The following is an 11,790-nucleotide window of genomic DNA, read 5'->3' as shown; positions in this document are numbered from 1 at the left end:
GGGGGGGGGAGGGGGGCTGGGGTGCTGAAGTGAGGTATAGGCAGACATTTTCTCAGGAATGCTGGGAGCTATCAGAAGTGACATGTAACCGTATCCGCTGTCAGATCTCACGCTTTATCTCTGCTCTGCTGTTGACTGCTGCTTCAGTTTGCTGATGCCTCCTGTCTGAACCTGAGCCTCGCTGGGGGCCGACCCTCCCGCCTGTGTCCCAGCAGAAACATCTGAATCAGGATGAATAAACTTTTGTAAGAACCCCTGTGGTTTCATCACAATTGTCTGCACTAGTGGGTCTTAAGGATCTGGGTATATTCAGGGGTACACTGAGGTGTTCTCAGGGGGTCCCACTAAGAACCTAAAGCTATGTCCACACTTCAACATTTTCGTTCTAAAACATTTCCTCCTCTGCTGGACTCATTTTATTTTGAAAACTCTGGAGTTGTGTTGTAGTCTGGATGGACTCTCATCAGCCTGGACTACCAGTGGTGAATACAACATGATAATGAGTTACAGTGTTACTGACCTTGTTGTCTTTGCTAGCAGCTGTTGTTCACTTACATTCTCTATTTCAATGCTACAACTGTCTTTGCTGTTCCTCCTTTAGAGGATTTACTGTAACTAACAAACTGCAGAGGAGACAATCTACTTCCTGTTTACACCGGCTCGCACATGCTCAGTGTACGAGATTACTCAGGTATGTGTGTGTTTTCAGGTGTGTTTTTCTGGCTGGAGATTGATTCAAATTAAAATATAGTAATGTGGACGTAGTATAAATATTTCTAATCTATTAACAAATAAACTGTCAAAATATCGAAACTATGTTGAAAATATACAGATTGAAAATTGGTCTTTAATATGCCAGAAAATGCTAAATGTTTGCCAGACTGCAAAGTAACGTTTTCAAATAGCTTGTTTCTGTTTTTCAGTGACTCTGCAGGAGTCACAGGTTATCTATCAGCATTGATGTAAACATGCTAATTTTTGGGTGAACATGCTAATTATTTGCCCCTTTCCAAGCTGTGGCGTCTCTCAGATCACATGTTGCAACCACGAATCACAGCAGACTCATACAGGATGAACACATTTTAAGGAAAGAAAAGAGGGTGGTTTTATTCTGAAGGGATAAAAGAAACATACAATAACTTGGCTGGTCTTCAGTGGCTTTACTGATTTTTAGGGTGTAACTGCCAACTCATCAGGCTCAGAACAAATATATCAAAATAACAGTATCCAAAAATAATCAAGCATTCTCTGAATATCTCCATTTGAAATCATTGAACTGTAAGACTTCAAAAGAAAACATAAAATAATAATAACAATATATATAATATAGTATGTGGAATAATTAGCCTAACCCTAAAATACCAAAAATTATTAAACCACATTCTCTGCTGTACAATTCTTATAACTAGTATATTTTTATTAAAAACAATAGATGAACCCAAAGATTCCAATATATAAGTATTACAAATTAAAATAATGATTTTCTATACATTTTCTAACCACTAAAACCACACTTCCTGTGTTAAACACATTGTTCTTTATCCATATTTACAGTGTAGCTCGATCCTGGTGTTAGCATATATCAGCTGATTTAGCTAGATTGTCCAAATGACAACACTTGAATTAAATTTCCTTAAATTTACAATTATTATTATAATTCAAACAAAATCAATCTATTACAGTCTTTACCTTCTTGGTGTCATGGTCTCAGCCTGGAGGCTCCAGGGTTTTGGTTTTCTGGACTTTTTTGGGACTTTCTCGTTGATTTAGTTTTCTGTGTTTTGGGTTTCTGTTCTGGGTTTTGAGTATTTTTGGTTTGAGTATTTCTGATTTGGGTATTTCTAGTGTCTAGTTTAGTCTTCCCTGTCTTGTGCTCTGTTTCCCCGTGCACTTCCTGTTTTATTTTGTAATTTGTTTCCTTGTGTGTCTCAGTGTTTTGCTTCCTGGCTTGGTCCTGTTTTCTGTGTGGTGATTGTCTGCCCCGCCATCATGTGTTTCACCTGTGTTCAATCACCAGTGCCTCCCTTGTCTATATAGTCTTTGTGCTTCCCTTTGTCGGTGTCGGTTCGTCTGTTTATCTCTGGGTTTGTCTTCAGTCTGTTCATGTTGCTGTTGTCATCTCCTGTGGTTCCCTGTGCTTGTTTTGTAAGTTATTTTGTTTTATTAGACATTCTGCACCGTCTCCTCTGTGTTGGCTGCATTTTGGGTCCTGCTTACCACAAACCTTGACACTTGGTTCATGTGCTGTCACAGGTTAGAAAATAACAGTTTAAATCGTGTCCAAAAACATGCTGTTAACTAATGTTATAGTTCCCCCAAAAAACATAACAAATCACAACACAACAAAGTAAACAAATCAACTATAAAGAGTATACTACCAATAAAATATGAAGGTATTTAGGCCTGAAGGAATAAGAGAAACAATAACAATAACTTGGCTGGTCTTTCAGGATGTAACTGCCAACTGAAGAACGCAGCACAAGCCCATGACTTATATTCACACAGCTGCTCTGTGTGAGTCACTGAAATCAAAGATGTATTAAAGTGAATGGGGTATCTGTAAAGAAACAAAATAAACTGCCTATTATTTATAAAATACTACAACTACGAATGAGTGGGTAAATACACATAAATACCGTATATGCCACAGACCTGTCACCTGCCCAGCATGGTGCTGTTACACCTGAAACACCTTCCACTGAGAGAAGCTGCGTTCAAGTTTTAAAGACACAGAAAGCCAAACTCGTCTGTCAGAGTGAAAGGAGTCAACTGACTTTTTTTTAGAGGTTCCATCTGTATTTAAAATTTCTGCTTATACGAGTTAGTTTTATTGTGAAAGCAGTTTGAGAGTCTAAAACTCAAAGATTCAGTTTACAACGATATGAAATCCTCACATTTAAGAGGCTGGAATCAGTCTGGCCTCTTTGTTAGGCCAGCAGGGGCCGCGTCCTTAAGGCCGAACCAGAATGAGGCAGTCTGGTCTACGCAGGATTTCTGCTTTGTGTCAGTACCTGTTCCCACTCTTACCGTTGTGTCACATAGCGCCACTCCTGGCACCAAACTTGACGAGGGGTAACTTCTTTTTTTTTTTTACAAGAATTTGTGGATTAAGTCTGTTTTTAACAGTTGTACCTGTTGAAGTGAGCTGAAACCCAATCTTCAGACTCTCCGTCAGTGCTGTTTGCTTCCATATTATTTTCATTACCACCATGCAATGAATCTTTGGATATGTTTGCCATGAAGGATCCATCATTACTCTGCATCATTGCTAGGAGCCTTTGAAATGGGACAGCCAAGCTGCGTCGCCATGACGCAATTAGTCTTCAAATGCAGCCTCGGCAGGATGCAGCCCCTGAGACAGCAGGTCCACCTGTGATTTCATCAGTGACATCACATAATGTTTCTTTTTGAGAAACCATAACTCACTAACTAAACTATCATCAGGCAAAAAAAGTCACCGTCAACACTGCACCTCTTCAGATCCTCAGCAGCACCCATCAGGTTAGAAGCTGATTGGATGACAGACTATCATCCAGTATTTAAACCACCTGGTTTGTCTTGCCAGATAAGATAAGATCAGATAATCCTTCATTAGTCCCACCGTCGGGAGATTTGCAGTATTACAGCAGCAAAGTGACAGTGCAAAGAAAAAAAAACTGCATACTTAAAAAAGTATGTATAATTAGATGACAAAAAGCAGAAAATAGCAGCAGATAAGGAATATTGCACAGATGATTGACAGATGTGCCTAACCACGCTCCTACCCCCCACCCCCGTTTACCATGAAAAACAACTTTACTCAATTACAGTTTAATTAAAAAGCAATTACTCTCTTGATAACAGAGCTAACGCCTCATTAGTTCCTGCACTCGTGACCCAGCTGAGCGGCCTAATAGCATCACTGTAAAAGTCTTTGACACCCAGCAGTGTTTGCTCTCCACCCAACAAACAAGATCAAACAGTGCTATCAGAGCTCCCTCAGACTGAGGCCTGTCGACCAGCAGCTACTCAAGAAGCTAGAGCCACTGCTCGGACAGCACTGACGCTGCTGTTACACCTGGAGAACAATCCTGCTACAGGTATGCTTATGTTGCATTTCACCTGTTGAGATCCCATACAGAAATGTAATATATGACATATGCTATATGTCCCTATATGATGTTGCAATATATGTCACCTATAAGGGGATATTTGTTGTCACATATATACATCCTCTGGATACATTAATATATAAGTTTATAACATATACATATATAAGATATACATAGTAAAAGGCAAGAAAATACTTAAAACATAAAAATTCTATGTTTATATATGATTTTCTTATTAATTTCTTATTAATTTAGACATACATGTCTATCTTTAATATTTATACTCATATGTATCATCAAAATATACTGACAGGCTTTGGGATGGATATATATTTATGTAACATGTCATAAACATACATGTTTGTAATAGCTACACATATATGTCAATATAGGAAATTGTTTCAATTTCAAAACAACAAAACAGATTCAATATGTAATTTATATTATACATATACATACGTACGTACATACATACATGCATGCATACACACACACACACACACACACACACACACACACACACACACACACACACACACACATACATATATAACATATGAAATATACATAGTAAAAGGCTCACTGTCGACACTGTAGTGATGATGTGAAGCTACATTTGAGGCTCTTCTTCGCCTGCAGCCGCAGCTCTGGATCCTGTAGCGACTTGCCTGGGGCTCGACGCCGGGGCTTCACAGGTGAGCAGAAATGAGAGACACACTTGTTGGGTTTTTTTAAGTGTTTAAGTGCTGTCTTTGAAAGTGTCCTGTTACACTGCTCCCTCCGAGGCCACCTGACCCCAGCCCCTCCTCCTGCACAGGTAACACACTTCTCCCCTCCACTCTGGGCACAGCTGTGTGGTTGTCTCTGCAGGATTTCAGCAAGAAAGTTTAGGAGAGAATTTTTGGAAGATTTCATCTTTCATGTATTCAGTCATTTGATGCTCTGAGTTCTGCTTTTATCCTGAAGACCACAGACAGAGAGCAGAATAGAATGATCCCCACATCATCGCCACCTCCACCAGGTGATGGCAGTTTTCCCTCCTCCCAGGTGAAGTAACACCAGGCCTTGTTTGTTTATGTCATTATGTCTGTGGAACAAGTTACTGATGGCTCTCTGAGTGGCTCTGAACACAGAGCCGCCCTCTTACCTCACTGTGACCTCCACAAAGGTCGCCATTGACCCCTGTCAATCATCAATCTGGCCTCCACTGGCCCATTGTTCCTCTTGAGGCTCCTTCACAGCCAGTGCAGACCCAGACTCAGTGTTCCCTGCTAATGCTGGTGCACATCCATCGTCACTGAGAAACAACTGTATTAGTAAGACAGTTCTTATATCATATTGCTTTATTTGTAGTTGATCAAGACCCAATAAAATTTTTCACTCACACAATATATTTTTGTAAGTTACTTTGAAGCTTTGCTGGAGATGTCAAACAATCCCCTTCAAACCAGCAACATCACAACTCTCAATGTGATAGTCTGTCAGGCAACGTCCACACTAATATGTTATAGATAGATTCTTTATAAATAGATATATACTTTATTTATCCCCTTGGGGAAATTCAGGATTTTCAAAAAGAAAAAAAAGAAAAAAAGAGTTTCATTGTTACAATACACAGCGAAATTATGTAAATATGTAATCATATATTTTAATGATTTTAAATAAAATATGCATCTAAGCATCAACGATATAACTATAAACTATAAATTGTCCATATTGCACAGCGTAGCAGTATTGCACTAACTAATATGTTTTCATTTTCAGATGAAAACGATCTCCGTCCAAACCAACACACCTGAAAACGAATACATCACATGACCATCCACATACACTGGGCTATACATAATTGTCTGTATGAACCCTTACAGAAACACCACATGAATTTCACATGGGACCACATGTACATGTGATTTTTACACATGTGAAATTTAACATGTGAAAACATGTTAAAATCCCATGTGAAATGTGTGGAACACGTGCTGACACATGGGAAACGTGGTTTTGGACATGGAAACTGACATATTTGTTGTCTACTGCGCATGTTGAAGATTTTATGGGGAAACAGAAAATCTGCAGTATTTGTGACATGTTACAACATGTGGTAACATGTTTTCCACATTTGATCAAATGTAAGAAACAAATGTAGAAAGTGATATAATTGTTTAGGTTAAATGAACTTATTCTTGTACTGAAGGCAGAATGCTAATCACAGCACCTTTAATGGTTCCTCCAGCTCCCGTCTCCTCACTCTGATGTGATATTTGACATTCTCCCTGTCTTTGATCACGTAATGTCGGTGGCTTTTGTTAACAATGTAGGAACAGTGACTCTCCATTCCTTCCACAGCCAGAGAGATGGAGGCAGGCCTGACATACCAGACGTGCTGCAGTTGTAGGGCACCACTTGTCTTGCCATTGGTCTGGGGCCCATTGTGTGGTGGTGGGGCCGGGCTCTGGAGGGTGACAGAAAATAGAAAATGGAAAATTCCTGTGTGAAGTGCAGTCGTTGTTGATCAGGTGTGAACTGCAGAGCAGAGATCAGAGCCGTAAGGGGAGGAGGGAGCAGACAGCTGCTGCAGCCCCACATCAAGCCCCTCCACTGCAGCACATTGGCTGGGACTCGGCTCAGTGCCGGGGGCCCGGCTCTCACCAGAACAGCCAGGGTGGCCATGCTGCGGTGCAGAGAGGGCTGTTCAGGGTAAGACTAATGCAAAGCAGGGGAACTGAGGACAGTGAATATATCTTTCTTTACAGTGTACACACACTGTAGATATATGGCCAAGTCTGCACATAGATAATATCAGCCACACACATTTTCATCATATTTGCATATAGTCATTAGAGTCAGTAGAGCATGTCTGGCTGTACCTGGCAGATTGGACACTTTACTTTATTCATAGCTTGTCATGTGTTAAGTCCCTTTAAAAAAAACTAATACCTGCTAACATCAGGCTTTTGTCTTCAGTGTGAAACAGTCCAATCAGCTTTCACTCTGCAGTGGTCATGGCCATTTCCAATTAGTGTCTTGTCGTTTCCAACTCAGCTCCCACACTCAGAGAAGTTGCTCCACAGGCCAACGTCATCCACTCCCATGAGCAGCAGGAGTTCTCCCCTCATCATGAGCGTATCCTGGGGTCATTCATTGGGCAGATCCAGCAGCTCACCATCCAGAGGGCTGGAGGAGGCGGAAGACCTCAGTGGGAACAGTGGCGACTGGATGAGCTCGCTGGGGTTAAGATCTGAGGGCTGGGCTCACCTGGGCCAGGAGTTCTGAAATGAAAGCTCTGAAACCTCCAATGGCCCAGGAACATCACTGAAGATGCATCTCAGAACATCCTGGAGATGTACTGTACCATTCTCACTGAGCACTGATCAGGATAAGCACACGAACACTGGGTAGCTCCTCAGTTCTTCATGGGTCCTCCAGATGTTGAAACTTTTCTCTGAGACTCTGCTCCATGTCTCCTGCTCTACCACGTCCCAAAGGTGTTCTATTGAATTCAGTCTCCAGACCTGAATTCAACAAGAACAGAGGTCTCATCTTTCAGGGTTGGATGAGCTGACTCATCTGAATATGTGGTTGTGTAGCAAGACACTGATTGGTCAGAAGCTGGAGGTCCCACCCTCTCTCCTGACCCGTTAGCCTGTATCTTTTGCAACACCCTGTGTACAGAACGTTACCGTACAATAAACCTGTCAAAATGTGACCCCACCCCCACAGATACAAACTTCATTGCACAAATTTACAAAACTACAGTTACAGATACAAACCCTGTTTTCAAACATGATAATCCATACTCTGAAGATATGTGGCGTAAGTGGCTGCAGGCCATCACCCCCCATTTCTGTAATCCTTGTCTTCGGTGGGGTGGACACTCGTTTAATTTATATAAATGGATCAGTTTGGGAATGAATGAAATAAACAAATGACTCAGGTGACATAATGAATGAAGGACTGAGAACTTTTGAAAGTAAGATATATGTCATATATCACACACCTTTGGTCTTCACTGTGCTACTCAACTGACCATATATCGATTAACATACATTAGAAGCAATGCTAAAGACATGGAGGTCTCATATTTAATGTGTTGGCAGATATCTTCATCACATCATGCTCACTGAGCCATAATAAAGCAGTAAACTGGCAAAATATATGTAACAATATCACATTATCTTCACAAAGCTTAAGTCTAACACTGGTATCAGAAGAGAAGATGTCTATAAACCTTTTCCTCTGCTGACAAATACTGCTGCAAAAATATGTTGAGAATCAATAACTGTTCACATTGGGGTTTGTCCACGCTACATTTTCTGTATTTCACCTCAAAGTGCATGTTTGTATGTTTGTTATCATCACTGTTGCGCTGTTGATTTCTCCTGCAGGGTAAAGAACACGTCCCTTCTGGCTGTGTGTATAGCTGGAAAGGATTCCTCTGAGGAATTCCTCGGGGGTGTGAGACGTGTTTTGACCGTGACACCCAGTGACATCAGTGACATATGTCCTCGGTCTCGTCGTCACCTGATGACAGAATAAATCTTGAAAATGGTTATCAGTGAGTCCTTGAAATCCCAAACCAGTCAAACATAATGGCCTGATGTGTCCTCTGGGAGCAGAGGTCACATGTTTCTCCATCCATGACTAATTTCTAATAAATGGCCAGTTCCCCAACGCCAGTTTTCAAAGGTCAAATTGTTTGCATGCTTTTTTTTTTCTCTGAGTTCTTCTTGGCTTTTGTCAAGTTTGTAGGTTGTAGCTAATAATCAACACAGTAAAATCAATTTAGTGACACAGAAAGGCTTTAAAATGTACTGTACCTTTAAAATCATTGATTTCATTGTCGGGAACTCTTTCACCAAAAAGAAAAACGTTTTCTTGTATTTAGAAAATTCTCTCAGGAGTGGTCCGACCTGCTGGATGTTTTTCTTCATATGGCAAAAACCACTCATTTGACCCGAGATCATAAAGCTACGGTGGCCCTGAGAGCTCAACGCACTGCAACTTAAGAGCTTTGAGCTCTCAGGGCAACAGTATACAGCCTTAATCTGAGCTGAAATATGAAACTGAAAATAACTCACATACAATATGTAACTAATAATAAATGAATTCTTGTCAATTTACTGAGAGTTTTTGATTTTGATTATATTTTGGCACAGCTTCTACAGTTCAGTAGTTGTAGGAAAAGCATTTATGTCTCTGTTCAGTATCATCCTCTTATAAAACCTGACAGTGCACCAGTGACAACATTTTTGTGAATGAAATTTCAACATTCACAGGTCGGAAAAGGCAGCCTTAATACAGAAGAGGACAGTAGGGCCACGTGAAAAAAAAGATTATTTACAACTTTGACTTTAATCTCAAATCTAACGTTTTTCTCAGAACAGAAATTCTCCCTTTTTTCAGAATTCTGACTTTAAACTGAATCCTGACATTCATCAGGCTGAAACAAGTGATTTACAACAAGTTTGTGCTGCCAGGACAGTTTGGTGACTTGGACATTTGTACGAGCACAAGTCACAGAAAGAGCGAGAGGTTTGGGATCAGAATGAAACATGTTCTTGCGTGAACCTCAATGTCTCTTTTAACTGCTGGCTAGAAAAAAAAAACATTTTGCAATTTGTCAGACTGTTCCTTTAACAGGAAGGTGCATCAATCTATGTTAAATTGCATCATCCCTGTCAAATAAATAAATGAACTTATGGAAAATGGGGGCTCAGGCAGAGAAAAACAGAAATCATGAATGATGCAGGTGCAAAAAGAAACACAGAAACACTAGAAATACCACTATCATAGTTGTTATAGTGAACTGCACTGTTGTGGTTAAGCCTTTCCCTTCATTTATGGTTTTTGTTTGTCTCTTCTTGTCTCTGTCTCCAGTTCCTTCCTGCTGCCGACTCAAACTACGTCCACACTACTACGTTTTCGTTTTAAAACTCATCTCTTTTGCTTCGTTTCCTCCTCCCATCCACATGATTCCAGCGATTTCAAACACTGAAAACAGAGGCTTTTGGAAATGCTGCTCGACCTGTTTTATTCTGAAAACCCTGGGGTTTGTGTTGTAGTCTGGATGGGCGAAAATGGAGACCTTTGAAAACGATGACGTCACACCCCCAGTCTCTCCTGATTGGCTCTCATCAGCCTAGACTATGGTGAATAGAACATAATAATGAGTTACAGTGTTACTGACCTTGTTGTCTTTGCTAGCAGCTGTTGTTCACTTACATTCTCTATTTCAATGCTACAACTGTCTTTGCTGTTCCTCCTTCAGAGGATTTACTGTAACTAACAAACTGCAGAGGAGACAATCTACTTCCTGTTTACACCTGCTCGCACATGCTCAGTGTACGAGATTACTCAGGTATGTGTGTGTTTTCAGGTGTGATAGTCTGGATGGAGATCGATTCTGATACTGAGCTAAGATGCTTGATTGTTCTCATTTGAAATGCCATTTAAAATAAAAACACAGTAGTGTGCACGTAGTTTCACATGCCCACAGAGAGATTAACCTGAAAACTGACAAGGACTCCATCACAGGTCACAGGGGTCACTGATGGTCTGATGAGATGTGAATCAGATGCTGTGACATTAACCGTCACCTGCTCTCAGTCCTTTTTAACTATGGGAGATTTTGGACTGATGTGTCAGACACCGCTCTCCACCACCATCATCAAAACATGAAGGAATATGTTTATGAAGAACAGTGTTCATCCTCCAGTAGCTCAGAGACCTGGAGCAGTGAAGCTGTTGTGGAGATACAACACCTGACTGAGCCTCCTGGTTTGTCCTGTAACGTGTCACCTGTCTGTGAGCAGTCTGCAACATAACGAGCTCATCTGCTAAATGAAAAAACACTTTTGGTCATTTTCTCCGCTCTGTCAATTACATCAATTAAAAGATGCCGCATCAACGTCTGCAAATGAACCACCTAAAATGAATACATGTGTGCATTTTGTTATGAATACATGATATAATACTGAGTGTGTTTTTTCAAACAGATAAATACAAAGTGCTTTATGAATACGTTCCTATTTGTCTTTGTCTTATTCTATTTTACCTTATTGTTATTTTTTTGAACTCTTTAGTAACTCTTTGTAATTGTACTCGACTGTCCGTTTATAATGTCCACTATCTGGGGTGTAATAATTCTCACCAGTCACTCACTCCCCACCTCGCTTGTGTTGTGAGTATCTGCAGCTCATGTGTTGTCAAACTGATGAAGATGTTTTCTGAAGTTATTGCAGTTGCAGTGTATTGAGCTCTCAGGGCCATAGAAATAGAGCCAGTGGATCCACTATGTTCATGTCAGCAGCTACAACGGAACTGATTTCAATAAACCCAACTCTGTCTCCCAGAAATGAGACTGTACATTTCTATACAACTATTTCTATACTGAGCAATAAAATGAATAACAGGAGTTGTATTGAATTCATAAATGACAAGCAGTGAATAAAGAGAAGTAAATGTTGAATATACAAGAAGATATTGTCATGTGGACGTACCAGTACAATCAATTAACCTGCTGGATCTGGATCTGGATGTGGCCTCAGCTTGACCCTCCATATAACCCGGTCAGATATGTGCCTTGAGCATGTTCGTTGCTCAGTGACATTTTGCTCCTTAAAAATAACACAGATGCTGGACCCTGTCTCACTCCGTCTGTAGCTGGACAGTGTCCGGCTATTTTCATTACCCCCCCCCC

Source organism: Seriola lalandi, unplaced genomic scaffold (assembly GCF_002814215.2).
Source record: "Seriola lalandi dorsalis isolate HSWRI2012SDOR001 ecotype SW California unplaced genomic scaffold, Sedor1 jcf7180002054883, whole genome shotgun sequence".
NCBI lineage: Eukaryota > Metazoa > Chordata > Actinopteri > Carangiformes > Carangidae > Seriola > Seriola lalandi.
The sequence above is the reverse complement of the archived record's forward strand: the minus strand, read 5'-3'. Positions refer to the sequence as shown.